Source organism: Coregonus lavaretus (assembly GCF_964263955.1).
Source record: "Coregonus lavaretus genome assembly, chromosome: 25".
In the NCBI taxonomy this organism is placed as follows: Eukaryota; Metazoa; Chordata; class Actinopteri; order Salmoniformes; family Salmonidae; genus Coregonus; species Coregonus lavaretus.
This window is the reverse complement of record NC_140012.1, coordinates 5,306,007-5,325,427: the sequence shown is the minus strand read 5'-3', so window position 1 is coordinate 5,325,427 and position 19,421 is coordinate 5,306,007.

Below are 19,421 nucleotides of genomic sequence, written 5' to 3'. Positions count from 1 at the left end.
CATGAGGGTGAGAGAAAATGTAGCATTTTTAAAGCTAATTAAAGCAAAAAAACACCTTATAGTTGAAGACTATTCTTTGAGTCATACAAGTGCATTGAAATTATACAGTGCCTTCGGAAAGTATTCAGATCCCCTTGACTTTTATCACATTTTGTTACGTTACAGCTTTATTCTAAAATTGATTACGTTTGTTTTTTTCCTCATCAATCTACACACAATACCCCATAATGACAAAGCAAAAACCGTTTTTTAGAAATGTTTGCTAATTTATAAAAAATAGAAAAACTGAAATATTAAATTTACGTAAGTATTCAGACCCTTTACTCAGTACTTTGTTGAAGCACCTTTGGCAGCGATTACAGCATCGAGTCTTCTTGGGTATGATGCTACAAGCTTGGCACACCTGTATTTGGAGAGTTTCTCCCATTCTTCTCTGCAGATCCTCTCAAGCTCTGTCAGGTTGGATGGGGAGCGTTGCTGCACAGCTATTTTCAGGACTCTCCAAAGATGTCCGATCGGGTTCAATTCCGGGCTCTGGCTGGGCCACTCAAGGACATTCAGAGACTTGTCCCGAAGCCACTCCTGCATTGTCTTGGCTGTGTGCTTAGGGTCGTTGTCCTGTTGGAAGGTGAACCTTCGCCCCAGTCTGAGGTCCTGAGCGCTCTGGAGCAGGTTTTCATCAAGGATCTCTCTATACTTTTCTCCGTTCATCTTTCCCTCAATCCTGACTAGTCACCCAGTCCCTGCCGCTAAAAAACATCCCCACAGCATGATGCTGCCACCAACATGCTTCACCGTAGGGATGGTGCCAGGTTTCCTCCAGACGTGACGCTTGGCATTCAGGCCAAAGAGTTCAATCTTGGTTTCATCAGACCAGAGAATATTGTTTCTCATGGTCTGAGAGTCTTTCGGTGCCTTTTGGCAAACTCCAAGTGGGCTGTCATGTGCCTTTTACTGAGGAGTGGCTTCCGTCTGGCCACTCTACCATAAATGCTTGATTGGTCTCCACTGCTGCAGAGATGGTTGTCCTTCTGGTAGGTTCTCCCATCTCCACAGAGGAACTCTAGAGCTCTGTCACCTCCCTGACCAAGGCCCTTCTCCCCCGATTGCTCAGTTTGGCCGGGGGGCCAGCTCCAGGAAGAGTCTTGATGGTTCCAAACTTCTTCCATTTAAGAATGATGGAGGCCAATGTGTTCTTGGGGAACTTCAATGCTGCAGACATTTTTTGGTACCCTTCTTCAAATCTGTGCCTCGACACAATCCTCTCTCGGAGCTCTAAGGACAATTATTTCGACCTCATTTGTTTTTTTCTCTGACATGCACTGTCAACTGTGGGACCTTTGTTTCTGTTTTTTAATTTTTATACATTTACAAACATTTCTAAAAATCTGTTTTCTCTATGTCATTATGGCGTATTGTGTGTAGATTGCTGAGGATTTGTTTTTATTTAATCCATTTTAGAATAAGGCTGTAACGTAACAAAATGTGGATAAAGTCAAGGGGTCTGAAAACATTCTGACGGCACTGTAGCTCATATCATGGTATTCTACACATTTTTCCATGAGGCTGAGAGAAAATGTTGCATTTTTAAAGTTAATGAAAGCTCAAATATGGGTGTGTTGACTGTGAGAAAGGCACTGGATTATGAGTTGTCTTGTTTGTTAAATGAACAAATGAAATAGGCAATGGCATGGTGCAAATAGCCATAGAAGCACAGTGACATTTGCGTCGATGCAGCCATATTCGTGGCTTATTGGGGGTGTGGCTTTCAGTTAGTTCTTTTTGGCAACCCATCCCGTGAGAGTGAATGTCCTTCCAGGTCATCTGTTCTGTTATATTTAATCAAATCTGGCTAACCCAGTGCACCACTTGCTATGAATTCTATCTGATGGCCTTTGCATGTTTATGTCAAAAGACAAATAGTGTCCTGCTTGGAACAAGTAAAGAGCATAAAACAAATGTTAACTGTATATATATATTTATTTGTTTTTTTTGCTGAATCTGAGTGGGTGGGCCTGGCCCACCCGTGCCTACACCCCTGTTAAGTGATAGCTAATTGTATTGTTAACAAATGACATTAAAATCATATCAAAAGTAAAGTGAATATTGTATTTTGAAAAGCAGATACTTGTATTGAATATGTATCCAAATTTAAAGAGTGATTTGGTGCAGTGAACAAGTGACTTTGTAAATCTGTTTGTTGCTCTCAGTCAATTCAAAATGTGCTTAGAGTTTGGAAATATGAGCCATTTTGATGATCTGTTTCAATTTTTTGCTTAAAGTGGTGAAAATGTACCACATACTTGTGAAAATTGCACTAAAGTGATTTAAAAAACGGTATTATGATTAGTATAATTGGGTGTTCTCAGTGCCACTTAGTAAGTATGAAAAAGAAGTATGAAAACGTATGCCCTCACTACTGTAATTCGCTCTGGATAAGAGTGTCTGCTAAATGACTAAAATGTAAATGTAAATCTAAGGCTGGGTGATCTATGAGGTGCAGTTCAGTATAAGGACACTAGAGGGCAATGTTGTTGGTGGTTTTGAATGGGGAGCTGGTTGTTCAGGAGACCGCTATGATCTTAATTCTATACACTCGGAACCGTATACGGGTTGAAAATGGCAGAAATTGGACTGTAGTGACTGTACAGTAACATGCTACACATGACGTCAGAGCTCTGGCTCTGCGCTTCACAGCGCTGTATGGGTTTTGACTAACAGCTGAACTTGAGTACCTCGCACGACAAGAAGTTGCCCCCATCCCTCCCGCTAATTACGCAACTTTTGCAAATGTTTTGTTGTCTGAGTAAGAGAAATGCTGTAAGTTAAGAGGACTCTATGTATTTTGAAAGATGAGATGTTGAGGATTACAATAAATACTGCTCTGATGTCGTACAAGCAAGTCAAACACCCGTGAGTCCAAATGTGCACTTCATAAAACTCATGTCATAAAACTCAGTGTCAACGTTTTTGATCATTATGTTTTATGTACAGTTACAAAATGACATGGCATCATACCCTGGGTTGTTTTGAACAGAATGAGCCTTTGTTTGTCTATAGTGAAGAACATTTGCTGCGGAATGCACTCATGACTCCTTTCTATGTGCACCAAAATTATGATCGGTTTCCCTGAATTGCATTGTGAAAGCCTAACACTGTAATATTGTATTTTATAACTTAGCTAGTCATTTTCGCAATATACCAGGCTTTCAAATGATGCCCACCTGACTCAGATTGCGATTTATAATGGACCGTTTTTGGATTGCGTAACCAACAACAGCAATTGTGTGATGTGGGATGCAGGGTTGTGTTCCAAACAAAACAACTACAAGTGTGCTTGCACTAGTTCCCCAACGGCACAGCTAGGAGAGCAACAAAAAAACGTATAGTTGAAGACTCTTCTTTGAGTCATAAAAGTGCATTGAAATTACTTAGGAACTGTGCACACGTTGAACTGAACTGTTATGTCCTCACCTTTGGTCTAATAATTTCCCCATAATCTCCAAACTGTTCCCTTTCAATTGCTACCATGGTTATGCATATGCTTTTAATATTTATTCTGTAAGAAACATGACAATTTAGCCCTATCCATATAGGCCAATTCGCACAAGTGTAATTAAAGAGGGGTTGGATGGATGGTAGTTCTATGTACTGTTATCTAGGTTTATGTTCTACACATTACTTGGAGTTCATATTGATTAGTGCAGAAGATTTTACAACGAAAAAGATCTAACACCGTTTTTCTGGCATGTGATGGTTGCAGGCACTCGCATGTCTATCCCATACATTCCTAATTGTTCAAACTTCACAAGCCAATGACATATATTTCAATGTGAAGGAGTTGCAATCTGTTTTTGCTTTGTTCCTTGCTTTGTTAAACGCAATGAAAACGAGACGAGGACAAAAGAAAGCAGCAACGCCAAAACAAGCTACGAACGCTACAAACACTGAAACTCCCACAGCCACAATGCCTAATATTACACAGGAGAGTGCAACGGTATCACCTGATGAGCTTCCAGCTTATTTAGAAAAACTCAGTTTACGACTGATATCGGATCTTTCAGTCTCACTCACAACCCTGGTGAAAGATGTGGTGGATGCGGTCTCCTATCTTTACCACACTGGCTGGAAGACTAAGTACTATCCAGGAGCAAGGTATGAAAGTAACAGAGTTGGAGAATGGCTTGTCTGTTTACAGTGACCACGTTTACATGCACACCAATATCCCGTTATTATTCGGATACTTTATTATGTTTTTAAATTGATGCATATAAACATCATATCCCGTTTACAATAACCAGAAAAAGCTTGTATCCCGGTTATGAGAAACCCAGATAAGATGCCTGCTGATATAAGACTGGATACTGTGGCATGTAAACATCTTTTCCCGTTTACTGTTGTTTTTGCGGTCTGGCGCAGGCTCGGTTTCGCATATCGTGGGTGTTGTGTGATGATATTTTAATCTGATTGTCAAACAAATCACTTAAAAAAGTAGGCTACCTGCGCAGTTCGATCAACCATAATAATTCCATAATAATTTAGCGTACTATAATTCATTTGCTCTAATTTAAATTAAGTTTCTGCTTATAATTTCCGACATTTGGTAGGCCATTTGTTTGTCAACTGTAGTTTGATACATGCAGCTTCTCTTCTGTCATAACTTGTTGCCCCAGAAGACTAAATAAAGAAGTGCTCACCAGAATAATGTCTTACATCGATCCGGTAAAGTTGTCTGATACGTTTAGCAACCGGGGAGAAAACGCAATAACTCCAAAACAGTGGAAAGATTGGTTTTGTGCAAGATGTCAAAATGTCATCATTTTGACCCGTTTTAAGGAAATGAAAAGCTGAGAAAACAAAGAAACACGTTTCTGATAAGACTTCAGTTCATCTTCAGTTCATCTTGGGTGCATATTTAATTTGGTTGAAATACTGTCTGCTTGCATAACGGTGTCAAAACACATTACACACACATTTGCATTTTCACAAGAGATGCTGAAAGAAATAAATCATATTTCTCCACTCCTGTTCCTGAGACAAAATTAACATTTGTTGTATAATTTCACTGCAAGAAATTGATAATTCTGCAGGAGTTCATATTATACTACGCTACATGCGAGGTTTTAGGCCTACAGTCAGTGTCCATATTTCAGTTATTATTCCATTTAACCCATATGAACTTAAATGAGGAATATTTTGTTTATTCAGATATACAGGGATACATGAGCGGGATTTCAATGGTGCATGTAAACAGCTTATCCCGAATAAGACCTTAAGCGGGAAATTAGCTACTCTCCGGAATACTGTGCGCATGTAAACTTGGTCAGTGACCGAATTGTTAAGCTAGAAAAAGGCAATTAAATAATCAAAACAGAAAATTAACTATGGAAAAAGAGAGAGTGGACATGGTGGAGAATTATTCTCACTCGCTGCAAATGTAACAGAAAAATCTGAAGGACCGAATCCGATTAAGTTTATCGCTGGCTTTTTCGAGGAGGTCCTGGGTAAATAATTATTAGACATTCCCATGGTCTTGGAAATGGGCTCACCACCTAGGCTGGGAACTCACTGGAGCAGGCAGACTCCCTTAATCGTGCCTTTCCATTACTTTCAAGATAAGGAGCGCACCATGCAGAAAGGGAGAAAGCATCTAGAACACAGAGGGGAAAAAAGGTGCGCTTCTACTCTGATCTGAGCTCGAGTGTGTCAAAGAAATGGGCTGCCTTCAACGAGGTGAAATCACAGCTATACAAGAGGCATTTAAAGTTCGGACTGACTTTTCCTGCCGGGCTGTGGATGGAGTAGGACAGGAAAACACACTCCTTCAACTCCCCAGCAGACGCCCAGAGCTTCATTGACCACCAGCTCGAGCCAGTGTGATTGTAAGTCTCCATAGCACCGTATATATGGCCAACAGCTTATAACCTTCAGTAATGAACATAACAATTCACAGGCTTGAAAAGGCCTGTATATCGTTAAAATGCCCTACCTACTACTGCTCTTAGGCTATTCTTCATGAATACCCTTAACCACTTACGATCATGACTATGGAGCTACCAATGACTGTCTATGCAGGCATATTAAAGGCTATGCCTATCTAAGCTCCTTGATTTTGTGACTTGAGCCTACAAGTCTATAGAATTATACATTGACACGCTGAAGGATGGTCATATCTGTTTGCTCTCTTTTCTTTTCTTTTTTTATCTTTTAGTTTGTTACTATTTATTTTTGTGTCCTAACATGCTTTATGTTGATATCTTTTACTTTGATGGTTGTGGTAGGGATAACCTACTGTTGGAGGAGGGAAGGGGTGGATGTCGCAGTGGTCGGGGGGAATGAGTGGATGTCAAGGGGATGGGGGAAAGGGGGGGCATGGGTGGATGTCGAGGTGGGAAGGGAGGGGGAATGGGTGGATGTCGAGGGCATGGGTGGATGTCAAGGGGGGGAAGGGAGGGGGGGGGGGGGGGGGGGGATGTCAAGGGGGGAAGGGAGGGGGGGATGGGTGGATGTCCAGGGGGGAGGGGGATTGGGAATATTTCCTCAAAAGAATCAGACATGCCTTTTTCATTTTATTTTCCTTCATCTTTTTGGTAACATGAGATATACTGTATATGAATAGCAATATTAGCAACTTAGGTAACCTGGTGTCTTGGAATGTGAAAGTCTCAACCATCCAGTTAAAAGGAATAAGGTTCTCACCCATCTCATGCACATGAAAGCAGGAATAGCCTTCTTACAAGAAACCCACCTAAAAATGTTAATAGAAATAGGATTCTTAAAGATTGGGTGGGTCAGCTTTATCATTACATTTCAATGGTGAAGCACGAGGTGTTGCAATTTTGATTGATAAAAACCATTTTGTTACATCAGAAACCATTGTCTACCCAAATGGTCGCTATGTTTACACAATAGTTATTTTATACAAGCAACAGTTCCGGAAACACAATGGCGTCGCCAGACATGGCAGCTCTGCTTCTAGCTCCTAAGCAACTTATTTCATACATTATTAGCCCAGAACGTTTTTTATGTTATTACATACAGCCGGAAATAACTTTTGGATATCAGAGCGGCGGTAACTCACCAGCATTACGACCAGGAATACGATTTTCCCGAATTGGATCCTTTGTAGTACCCCCCAGGGCAATTTATCTTATCCCAGAGGCTGCTCCAAGATGCCGCCGGCGGAGAAGAGGTATTCGGAGTGGACTTCTAGTGGACACCATCCACCGCTTCCAAGTATATTACTCGCTAATGTTCAGTCTATGGACAATAAAGTAGATGAGCTCAGGGCGAGGATCTCCTTCCAGAGAGACATCAGGGACTGTAACATACTCTGTTTCACAGAATCATGGCTGTCTCTGGATATACTGTCCCCGACCATACAGCCAGCTGGGTTCTCAGTACATCGCGCAGACAGGAATAAAGAACTCTCCGGGAAGAAAGAAGGCAGTGGTATATGTTTCATGATTAACTACTCATGGTGTGATTGTTATAACATACAGAAACTCAAGTCCTTTTGTTCACCTGACCTAGAATACCTCACAATCAAATCCCGACTGTATTACCTCCCAAGAGAATTCTCTTCGGTTATAGTCACAGCCGTGTATGTTCCCCCTCAAGCCGATACCACGACGACCCTCAAGGAACTACACTTATTGTACCTGGGATTTTTTACAATGCAAATTTGAGGAAAATACTGCAGAAGTTCTATCAACACATTGACTGTACTCGACCACTGTTACTCCCCCTTCCTGGATGCCTACAAGGCCTTCCCCCGCCCTCCCTTCGGGAAATCAGATCACGACTCCATTTTGCTCCTCCCTTCCTATAGGCAGAAACTCAAACAGGAAGTACCCGTGTTAAGGTCTATTCAAAGCTGGTCTGACCACTCGGAATCCATGCTTCAAGATTGTTTTGATAACACGGACTGGGATCTGTTCCAGGTAGCCTCTGAGAATAACATTGGCATATAACGGACACGGTGACTGAGTTCATCAGGAAGTGTATAGGGAATGTTGTTCCCACTGTGACTATTAAAACCTACCCAAACCGGAAACCATGGATAGATGGCAGCATTCGCTCAAAACTAAAAGCGCGAACCACCGCATTTAACCATGACAAGGTGACTCGGGATATGGTCGAATACAAACAGTGTAGTTATTCCCTCCGTAAGGCAATCAAACAGGCAAAACGTCAGTACAGAGACAAAGTGGAGTCGCAATTCAACGGCTCAGACACAAGACGTATGTGGCAGGGTCTAAAGACAAAACCAGCGCCGTCACGGACACCGACGTCTTGCTCCCGGACAAACTAACCATCTTCTTCACCCGATTTGAGGATAACACGGTGCCACCGACGCGGCCCGCTCCCAAGGACTGTGGGCTCTCGTTCTCCATGGCCGGCGTGAGTAAGATAGTTAAGCGTGTTAACCCTCGCAAGGCTGCAAGCCCAGACGGCATCCCTAGCAGCGTCCTCAGAGGATGCGCAGACCAGCTGGCTGGAGTGTTTCCGGACATATTCAATCTCTTTCCTATCCCAGTCTGCTGTCCCCAATTGCTTCAAGATGTCCACCATTGTTCCTATACCCAAGAAAACAAAGGTAACTGAACTAAATGACTATCGCCCCGTAGCACTCACTTCTGTTATCGTGAAGTGCTTTGAGAGGCAAGTTAAGGATCATATCACCTCTACCTTACCACTAGACCCACTTCAATTTGCTTACCGCCCCAATAGATCCACAGACGATGCAATCGCCATCACACTGCACACTGCCCTATCCCATCTGGACCAGAAGAATACCTATGTAAGAATGCTGTTCATTGACTATAGCTCAGCCTTCAACACCATAGTACCCTCCAAGCTCATCATTAAGCTCGGGGCCCTGGGTCTGAACCCCGCCCTGTGCAACTGGGTCCTGGACTTCCTAACGGGCCGCCCCCAGGTGGTGAAAGTAGGAAATAACATCTCCACTTCGCTGATCCTCAACACATGGGGCCCCACAAGGGTGCATGCTCAGCCCCCTCCTGTACTCCCTGTTCACCCATGACTGCATGACTGTTTGCAGACGACACAACAGTAGTAGGCCTGATTACCAACAATGACGAGACAGCCTAGAGAGAGTAGGTGAGGGCCCTGAAGGAGCTGATCGTGGACTTCAGGAAACAGCAGAGGGAGCATGCCCCATCCACATCGACGGGACCACAGTGGAGAAGGTGAAAAGCTTGAAGTTCCTCGGCATACACATCACTGACAATCTGAAAGAATGAAGAAATTTGGCTTGGCTCCTGAGACCCTCACAAACTTTTACAGATGTACAATTGAGACAATCCTGTCGGGCTATATCACCGCCTGGTATGGCAACTGTACCGCCCGCAACTGCAGGGCTCTCCAGAGGGTGTTGTGGTCTGTCCAACGCATCACCGGGGGCACACTGCCTGCCCTCCATTACACATACAGCACCTGATGTCACAGGAAGGGCAAAATGATCATCAAGGACATCAACCACCCGAGCCACGGCCTGTTCACCATCCAAAGAAAAAGCCATATCTCAGACTGCCCATCTTAATCTTTTATTTTTATTGGCCAGTCTGAGATATGGCTTTTTCTTTGCAACTCTGCCTAGAAGGTCAGCATCCCGGAGTCGCCTCTTCACTGTTGACGTTGATACTGGTGTTTTGCGGGTACTATTTAATGAAGCTACCAGTTGAGGACCTGTGAGGCGTCTGTTTCTCAAACTAGACAATCATGTATTTGTCCTCTTGCTCAGTTGTGCACCAGGGCCTCCCACTCCTCTTTCTATTCTGGTTAGAGCCAGTTTGCGCTGTTCTGTGAAGGACATAGTACACAGCGTTGTACGACATCTTCAGTTCCTTGGCAATTTCTCGCATGGAATAGCCTTAATTTCTCAGAACAAGAATAGACTGATGAGTTTCAGAATAAAGTTATTTGTTTCTGGCCATTTTGAGCCTGTAATCGAACCCACAATTGCTGATGCTCCAAATACTCAACTAGTCTCAAGAAGGACAGTTTTATTGCTTCTTTAATCAGCACAACAGTTTTCAGCTGTGCTAACATAATTGCAAAAGGGCTTCCTAATGATCAATTAGCCTTTTAAATGTTTTATTTATTTATTTATTTAACCTTTATTTAACCAGGTAAGCCAGTTGAGAACAAGTTCTCATTTACAACTGCGACCTGGCCAAGATAAAGCAAAGCAGTGCGATAAAAACAACAACAACACAGAGTTACATATGGGATAAACAAAACATACAGTCAATATCACAATAGAAAATCTATATACAGTGTGTGCAAATGCAGTAAGTTATGGAGGTAAGGCAATAAATAGGCCATAGTGCAAAATAATTACAATTTAGTATTAACACTGGAATGATAGATGTGCAGAAGACGATGTGCAAATAGAGATACTGGGGTGCAAATGAGCAAAATAAATAACAAAATGGGGATGAGGTAGTTGGGTGGGCTAATTACAGATGGGCTGTGTACAGGTGCAGTGATCGGTAAGCTGCTCTGACACCTGACACTTAAAGTTAGTGAAGGAGATAAGAGTCTCCAGCTTCAGATATCTTTGCAGTTCGTTCCAGTCATTGGCAGCAGAGAACTGGAAGGAATGGCAGCCAAAGGAGGTGTTGGCTTTGGGGATGACCAGTGAGATATACAGTGAGGGAAAAAAGTATTTGATCCCCTGCTGATTTTGTACGTTTGCCCACTGACAAAGAAATGATCAGTCTATAATTTTAATGGTATGTTTATTTGAACAGTGAGAGACAGAATAACAACAACAAAATCCAGAAAAACGCATGTCAGAAATGTTATAAATTGATTTGCATTTTAATGAGGGAAATAAGTATTTGACCCCCTCTCAATCAGAAAGATTTCTGGCTCCCAGGTCTCTTTTATACAGGTAATGAGCTGAGATTAGGAGCACACTCTTAAAGGGAGTACTCCTAATCTCAGCTTGTTACTTGTATAAAAGACACCTGTCCACAGAAGCAATCAATCAATCAGATTCCAAACTCTCCACCATGGCCAAGACCAAAGAGCTCTCCAAGGATGTCAGGGACAAGATTGTAGACCTACACAAGGCTGGAACGGGCTACAAGAACGTCGCCAAGCAGCTTGATGAGAAGGTGACAACAGTTGGTGTGATTATTCGCAAATGGAAAAAACACAAATTAACTGTCAATCTCCCTTGGCCTGGGGCTCCATGCAAGATCTCACCTCGAGGAGTTGCAATGATCATGAGAACGGTGAGGAATCAGCCCAGAACTACACCGGAGGATCTTGTCAATGATCTCAAGGCAGCTGGGACCATAGTCACCAAGAAAACAATTGGTAACACACTACGCCGTGAAGGACTGAAATCCTGCAGCGCCCGCAAGGTCACCCTGCTCAAGAAAGCACATATACAGGGCCGTCTGAAGTTTGCCAATGAACATCTGAATGATTCAGAGGAGAACTGGGTGAAAGTGTTGTGGTCAGATGAGACCAAAATGGAGCTCTTTGGCATCAACTCAACTCGCTGTGTTTGGAGGAGGAGGAATGCTGCCTATGACCCCAAGAACACCATCCCCACCGTCAAACATGGAGGTGGAAACATTATGCTTTGGGGGTGTTTTTCTGCTAAGGGGACAGGACAACTTCACTGCATCAAAGGGACGATGGACAGGGCCATGTACCGTCAAATCTTGGGTGAGAACCTCCTTCCCTCAGCCAGGGCATTGAAAATGGGTCGTGGATGGGTATTCCAGCATGACAATGACCCAAAACAAATGGCAAAGGCAACAAAGGAGTGGCTCGAGAAGAAGCACATTAAGGTCCTGGAGTGGCCTAGCCAGTCTCCAGACCTTAATTCCATAGAAAATCTGTGGAGGGAGCTCAAGGTTCGAGTTGCCAAATGTCAGCCTCGAAACCTTAATGACTTGGAGAAGATCTGCAAAGAGGAGTGGAACAAAATCCCTCCTGAGATGTGTGCAAACCTGGTGGCCAACTACAAGAAACGTCTGACCTCTGTGATTGCCAACAAGGGTTTTTCCACCAAGTACTAAGTCATGTTTTGCAGAGGGGTCAAATACTTATTTCCCTCATTAAAATGCAAATCAATTTATAACATTTTTGACATGTGTTTTTCTGGATTTTTTTGTTATTCTGTCTCTCACTGTTCAAATAAACCTACCATTAAAATTATAGACTGATCATTTCTTTGTCAGTGGGCAAACGTACAAAATCAGCAGGGGATGAAATACTTTTTTCCCTCACTGTACCTGCTGGAGCGCATACTACGGGTGGGTGTTGCTATGGTGACCAATGATCTAAGATAAGGCAGGGATTTGCCTAGCAGTGATTTATAGATGACCTGGAGCCAGTGGGTTTGGCGACGAATATGTAGTGAGGGCCAGCTAATGAGAGCGTACAGGTCACAATGGTGGGTAGTATATGGGGCTTTGGTGACAAAACGGATAGACTACATCCAATTTGCTGAGTTGAGTGTTGGAGGCTATTTGATAAAGTTGGATTAGCAAACACAACGTGCCATTGGAACACAGGACTGATGGTTGCTGATAATGGGCCTCTGTACTCCTATGTAGATATTCCATAAAAAATCAGCCGTTTCCAGCTACAATAGCCATTTACAACATTAACAATGTCTACACTGTATTTCTGATCAATTGGATGTTATTTTAATGGACAAAAAATTTGCTTTTCTTTTAAAAACAAGGACATTTCTAAGTGACCCCAAACGGTTGAACGGTAGTGTATATATATATACTTTTTTTTTAAGCTGCTGTTCTGCATACCTATCAATTTTTGTACCTTTGGGTGACCTTGTGATCAAATAAAATGTATTGGAAAATGTTTTTTTACGTTTTCCATAGGACCTTATAATCCCTAACACCCTTTAACCCAATTTCTTACTAGGTTGACCTATCTATTGATGCAAATTGTGCAGCCTGTTCACTCCATGTAAAATACCTTAATAAATTATGTTGCCAACCCACGCTAATCTGGATACCTGCTGGTCCTGTTGCTCAATGATTCATGCTCAAATTGAGTTAAGGAAAGAGCTTAGCCCTTATTTCATGGCCCTCTTTATGTCTCTGTGAAGAACTGACCTGATACCTAGCCATTCATGCAGACTACATTGTTGAATCAAGCCACTCCTATGACAGCTCTACACAGCCCATAGGACAACCTTTTGACAGCTTTATTACTACTGGGGACCATACTGTGGTCACCAAACTCCAGTTAGAAGTTGCCCTTTGACACAGATCTAGGATCAGCATATCCACGCTACATCCTAACCATTAGAGAAAAACAAAAAACTGTCTTTAGATCAGTGTCTAGGAGTAACGTCCTCCTACTCCATGAACTGCTGCATTTTCTCCCCATCTTTTCTTATCTCGCTGTATTAGAGTAGACATAGTAGGAGTCCTCTCGTCTTAACTCTTAACTTCTGTTTGGCAGCCACGTAAGATTTGCAGAAAACATTTTCCTCTCCTTCACCCCCCACGGTAGACAAACCTGCTGCTTCTAATTCTCCAAAGTTATCGGAAAAGTCCATTTACAAATCCCATTCAGAAGCTCAATTGCCGGCAGTGGAGTCGAGTTCACAGAGATATAATTGCGCTCCCGAGACATTCGATTTAAATTCAGTCGCTTCAGAAAGAGATCATGGAAGGAAAATTGAGGTCATCTCTAGTTGACAGGCCTAATGGTGGCCTTTATATATCAGCTGTGAGGGAACGGATGGTCTGAGGGGAGGCTGATGCTGTATGTAACCGATGTGATTCGTTGATGACACACACACACACACTAGTGATGTGCGGGTCAGCTGTTTGTTTAACCGCACCCGCTCACAATTGTTAATAACCCATCCGCAACCGCCCGACTATATGTGATAAAGGGAAAATCTGAGGCCTGCACCCGACCCTAACCCCCAAATATAGAAAATGCGCTGTACTGTCAGAAACGCCAGAACCATTTTTTTCACAAGGGCTGCAGGATTCTTTTTTTCAAGGCTAATTTAGATAGGCCTATGTTTCTGCTTGTAATTTCCAACATTTTGGTAGGCTATTTGTTAATCAACTTGTCTATAATTAGGTACATTCAGCTTCTCTTCTGTCATTACTTGTTGCCCTAGAAGACCTGAGTCAAAATGTACATTTGGTGTGTCGAAGATCTTCCTAGATATTAGGCTACTGTTCTGGCCATCCCTTCTTTATATTTTCAACTCTCCATTTTGCAGCTTTTCTCTTATTGAAATAAACTCCAACATTGTCCTTTTTGCCTCAGTGAATCGACGTTAAGTTTTTCTGCCGAACGTATTTAGCAATTGTGGTGTATTTGGCGCACGTACAGTTATTCTCTTAAGCTTAGGCTTACGCACTAATGCCAGATAGAAATAATGAAAAATAAAAAAATTAATGTAGCCTATAGATATGAATTTATGGACTTTTAATGCATTGTTTTGTCTTTATAACGACGGGGACTGGGGGTTATGAGTCAACCCGCGCATCACTAACAGACAGACAGACAGACAGACAGACAGACAGACAGACAGACACAGACACGAGCTGGGGTCAATTTGAGTTGAAGGCAGTCAATTCAGGAAGTTAACTTAAACGATTCAATTGTTTGGTTTTTTAAGCATCTATTTTCAATGATATCTCAATAAACTAAGGAGTAGAAGATACGTTTTTCTATTTTAGAATTTTTTTATTTTATTTTTTTATACTTTGTTTATTGAATTTTCAGTACCAGCATTTAGTAAATAATTGCACTTGAAAGTTATTTGGTATGAATATGGAACAACAATTTGAAGACAACGATACAGCAAAACATAGAGAGACAGACATGAAAGAAAAAATAGACATTAAACACATAAATAAGATAAAACACAAAAAAAAAAAAAAAAAAAAAATGAAAAAAATCTGTTTTGATCCAGTTGTTATAGGTCAGCTAGCACAGTTATTACCGTCCTTAACATCCGAGATGTCGTATATGCACATACCAGGCTTCTTACATCACCAATATATAAATACACATCACTCTGGAACTGCAGGGAAATTTATTCTTTTAACATAAGAAAAGAAGGGAGTCCACTTTGCATAGAATTTGTCTACAGACCCATTGAGTGTCTGTTTTATTTTCTCCAACTTTATGCAATTCAAAATAGATTTAATCCAAAGAGCATGAGAGGGGGCTGCAGGGGATTTCCATCTAAGTAAAATTAATCGTCTCGCTAACAACGTGACAAAGGCAATTACATCCTTATTCATTTTGGTCAATTGTATTGTGGGTAAGGAAACTCCAAATAATGCAATGAGAGGGTCTGGCTCGATCTGTGTGCCGCTTAATTCTGAGAGTGTGTTAAAGATGTCTTTCCAGAAACCAACAAGAGATGGGCAGCACCAAAACATGTGCACATGATTAGCAGGGGACTGGTTACATCGAACACAATTAGGGTTCACATCCTTGTAAATTTTTGATAGTCTTGCTTTGGTCCAGTGGGCCCTATGAATGAGTTTGCATTGGATGAGGCCGTGTCGAGCGCAAATAGAAGAGCTATGTACCCTTTTGAGTGCCCCTTCCCATAGTTCATCAGATATTTCCTCACCCAGTTCCTCCTCCCAAGAGGATTTGATATTGTTTAATGAGATGGCTTGTAGTGAGCAAATTTGACTATAGATTATTGACAATGTGCCTTTCTGATTAGGAAGTGGGGTGAGAAATGTGTCGAACTGTGTTCCACCAGAAAGGTTGGGGAATCCTGGATCTATGCTGCGGACATAACTCCGGACTTGTAAGAACCTAAAAAAATGATGTCTGGGGAGATCAAATTTAGCTGATAGTTGTTGAAACGTACTAAATGTATTGTTAGTATACAGATCTCTGAATCTTTTAATACCGAGATTAGACCATGTTGAGAAAGCACCATCAATCATAGATGGGGGGAAAGCTGGGTTTGAGGCTACCGGAGCCAAGGAAGAGGTTGTTTGAAACCCAAAGTGGCGCCTAAATTGATTCCAGATCTTCAATGTTGTTTTGACACATATATTATTGGTGAAGGAGGAGTAAGGGCCTGTAACAGAGGAGTGAGCGAGGGAAGACAATGATGCCGGTGTAGACGAGGCAGCCTCCATCTCCAGCCAAGTTGGGAGTGGGAATATCACTCTGCTCTGCAACCAGTACTGAATGATCCTAAGGTTAGCGGCCCAATAATAGAATCTGAAATCTGGTAGAGCTAGACCGCCGTCTGGTTTGGGCCTCTGCAAGAGCTGTTTTCGCATCCTAGGAGGCTTTTTGTCCCATATAAAGGGTAGAATTAGGCCGTCGATCTTTTTGAAAAATGTATTGGGTAGAAATATTGGAAGGCACTGATAGAGGTATAAGAATTTAGGGAGAGTATTCATTTTAATAGAGTTAATTCTAGCAACTAAGGAGAGGTGTAGCAAAGACCACCGTTCCAAATCGTCCTTAGTACGGGTTAAGAGAGGAGCAAAGTTGGCTTGAAAAAGGTTTTCAAACCTAATTGTGACATGTACCCCGAGATAAATAAAACTACTGTGAGCTATTTTACATGGCAAGTTATGTAAAGGGGACTTTTTTTGCAGCCATGTTAAGTGGCATCAATTCACTTTTACTGAGATTTAGTTTATACCCTGATAAGTGACCGAAGGATGCGAAAGTAGCAAGGGCAGCAGGGACAGAGACAGAAAGATTGGATGTGTATATTAATAAATCATCTGCATATAAAGACAGTTTGTGTTCGTGTCCGTATCTGACTATGCCTTTGATGAGGGGGTTGGAGCGAAGTGCTATTGCAAGTGGCTCTATGGCGAGGGCAAACAGTAAGGGACTTAAAGGGCAACCCTGACGTGTCGATCTTTGCAAAGGGAAGCGATCTGATTGAGTGTTATTAGTCCTGACAGAGGCTTGGGGGGATGAGTACAGAAGTTTTATCCAGGTCATGAATTTGGAGCCAAAGCCAAATTTATTTAGAGTGTAAAAAAGGTATTTCCATTCCACCCGATCAAACGCTTTCTCCGCGTCCAGGGATATAATGGCTTCAGAGGTATTGTCGACAGAAGGATTGTATATAATATTAAATAATCTTCGGAGATTGAAGAATGAGTGTCTATTTTTTATAAATCCTGTTTGATCCGGAGAGATAATTGATGGGAGGACTGTTTCTAGCCGCGTTGCCAGAATTTTGGCTAGAATTTTATAGTCCACATTTAGCAGGCTAATTGGACGGTATGATGCACAGTCAAGAGGGTCTTTGTTTTTTTTAAGAATAACACAAATGGTTGCTTGAGTGAGAGTATGTGGGAGAGCACCATTTACAAATGCATCATTGTACATTTCAATTAGAATAGGGGCTATTTTGGAGATAAACTTTTTATAAAACTCTGTCGAGTAGCCATCAGGCCCTGGGCTTCTCCCAGATTGAAGGGATTTGACAGCGTTAGACAGTTCTTCAACAGTGATCGGCTGCTCTAATTTTTTAACCAAATCCCGGCCGACCGAAGGCACAGAAAGTGAGTGGAAGAAATCATCCAATTCCAGTGTATCCGCTTTACTTTCAGAGGTATATAGAGACTGGTAATATCTCTTGAACTCCTCATTGATCCCCCCAGGATCTAATGATATCCCAGATGATGTACGAATTTCTGTGATCTGAGATGATGATGATAGTTGACGTAACTTGTGAGCTAATAATTTACTGGCTTTATCTCCTTGTTCATAGTAAGTGCTCATAGACTTGACAAGCATTTCAGTAACCTGGTCTGTTAATAGTGTGTCAAATTCTGCTTGCAGAGTTAAACGTTCCTTATAAATATCCGGGGATGGTGAAACGGCATAAATGTCATCTAATTGGGCAATACAGCGTGTTGACATAGATAACCTATGCCTTTTCAATTTGTTCTCATGTGCGGTGTAGGAGATAATTTCACCTCTGATATAAGCTTTCAAAGTTTCCCAGAGAGTAGACGCAGAGATGTTTGGGGTTCTATTTGTAATCATGAAAAAGTCGATTTGACTCAAAACAAAATTGACAAAGTGTTCATTACTGAGCAGTTGAGTTTTTAGTCGCCAAGGCGGTCGCTGATTGTCAACATTTTGAAAAGCTACTTCCATAGTAACAGGGGCGTGGTCAGATACAACAATTGGGTTATATGAACATGAAGATATGGAGTGGAGGAGCCGGTCATCAACAAGGAAGTAGTCTATGCGCGTAAAAGTGTGGTGAACCGATGAGAAAAAAGAGTATGCTTTCCCAGCTGGATTAACCATTCTCCAAGGATCTGAGACTGCGAATTCAGACATAAAGGTTCGAACAACTCTAGCTGAGGTTGATAAGGTGGTAGGTTTAGTGGAGGATCGATCCAATTGTGGGTCTAACCAACAGTTAAAGTCACCTCCTAAAATCAACATATGGGTGGACATATCTGGGAGTGTAGAGAAAACCGATTTGAAAAAATCACCATTGTCCCAATTAGGAGCATAGATATTAACAAGAAGAACCTTTGTATTGAGCAGCCTACCACTGACAATTATATATCTACCATGGGGATCTGCGATCACCTTAGAGCATGTAAAAGGTACCGATCTGTGAAGTAAAATAGCCACCCCTCTCGCCTTACTCTGAAATGAGGAATGGAACACCTGACCCACCCATCTGCACCTAAGACTTGAGTGTTGTGATACCTTCAGATGAGTTTCTTGGAGAAAGATGATGTGAGCTTTCAAATGATGAAGATGGTGTAGCACCTTACTACGTTTAACTGGGTTATTTATGCCCCTGCAGTTCCAAGTAAGAAAATTAAAGCCATTCCCTCCAGCAGTATGGGCTACACTAGGCTGAATCATATCTTAAGAGAGAGAGAGGATGTGTAAAGGACAAGGTACAATGTAAACTGAAGATCTTAGTTGAACCTAAAAGCGCAAATGTAAAAAACAAAGACAAGCGAAGAGGCACAAAAAACATATACAAACTATATACAAATAGAGAGTGAACAAACCCTTCCCTCACACCCGCCCTTGCCGAAGCATCTCCCCAAATGAGATGCAAGCAAAACCCTAAATACAAAGAAAGTTTAGAGCTAAGCATGATAACTCTTACTCTGTGCTACCTAAGATTAGTGACCATTTAACTAGAGTAAGCCAAACATGGATAGAATGGTCCCCAACAGAGTCTAAGGAAAACTATCCTCGATTAAGAGAGGTTTAACCTCGACGCAGATGGTAAATGATCAAACTGAAACAGCCATGCAGACCCCCAGATATTGGCATTAGAGGCGGCAAACCTGGGCTGGAAATAAAGAGATAAAAAAGAGAATGACCTTCATATGTCGATGAACCCAGCAAAGATGGCTTCGTTAGTCACCCATTCGGCCTGC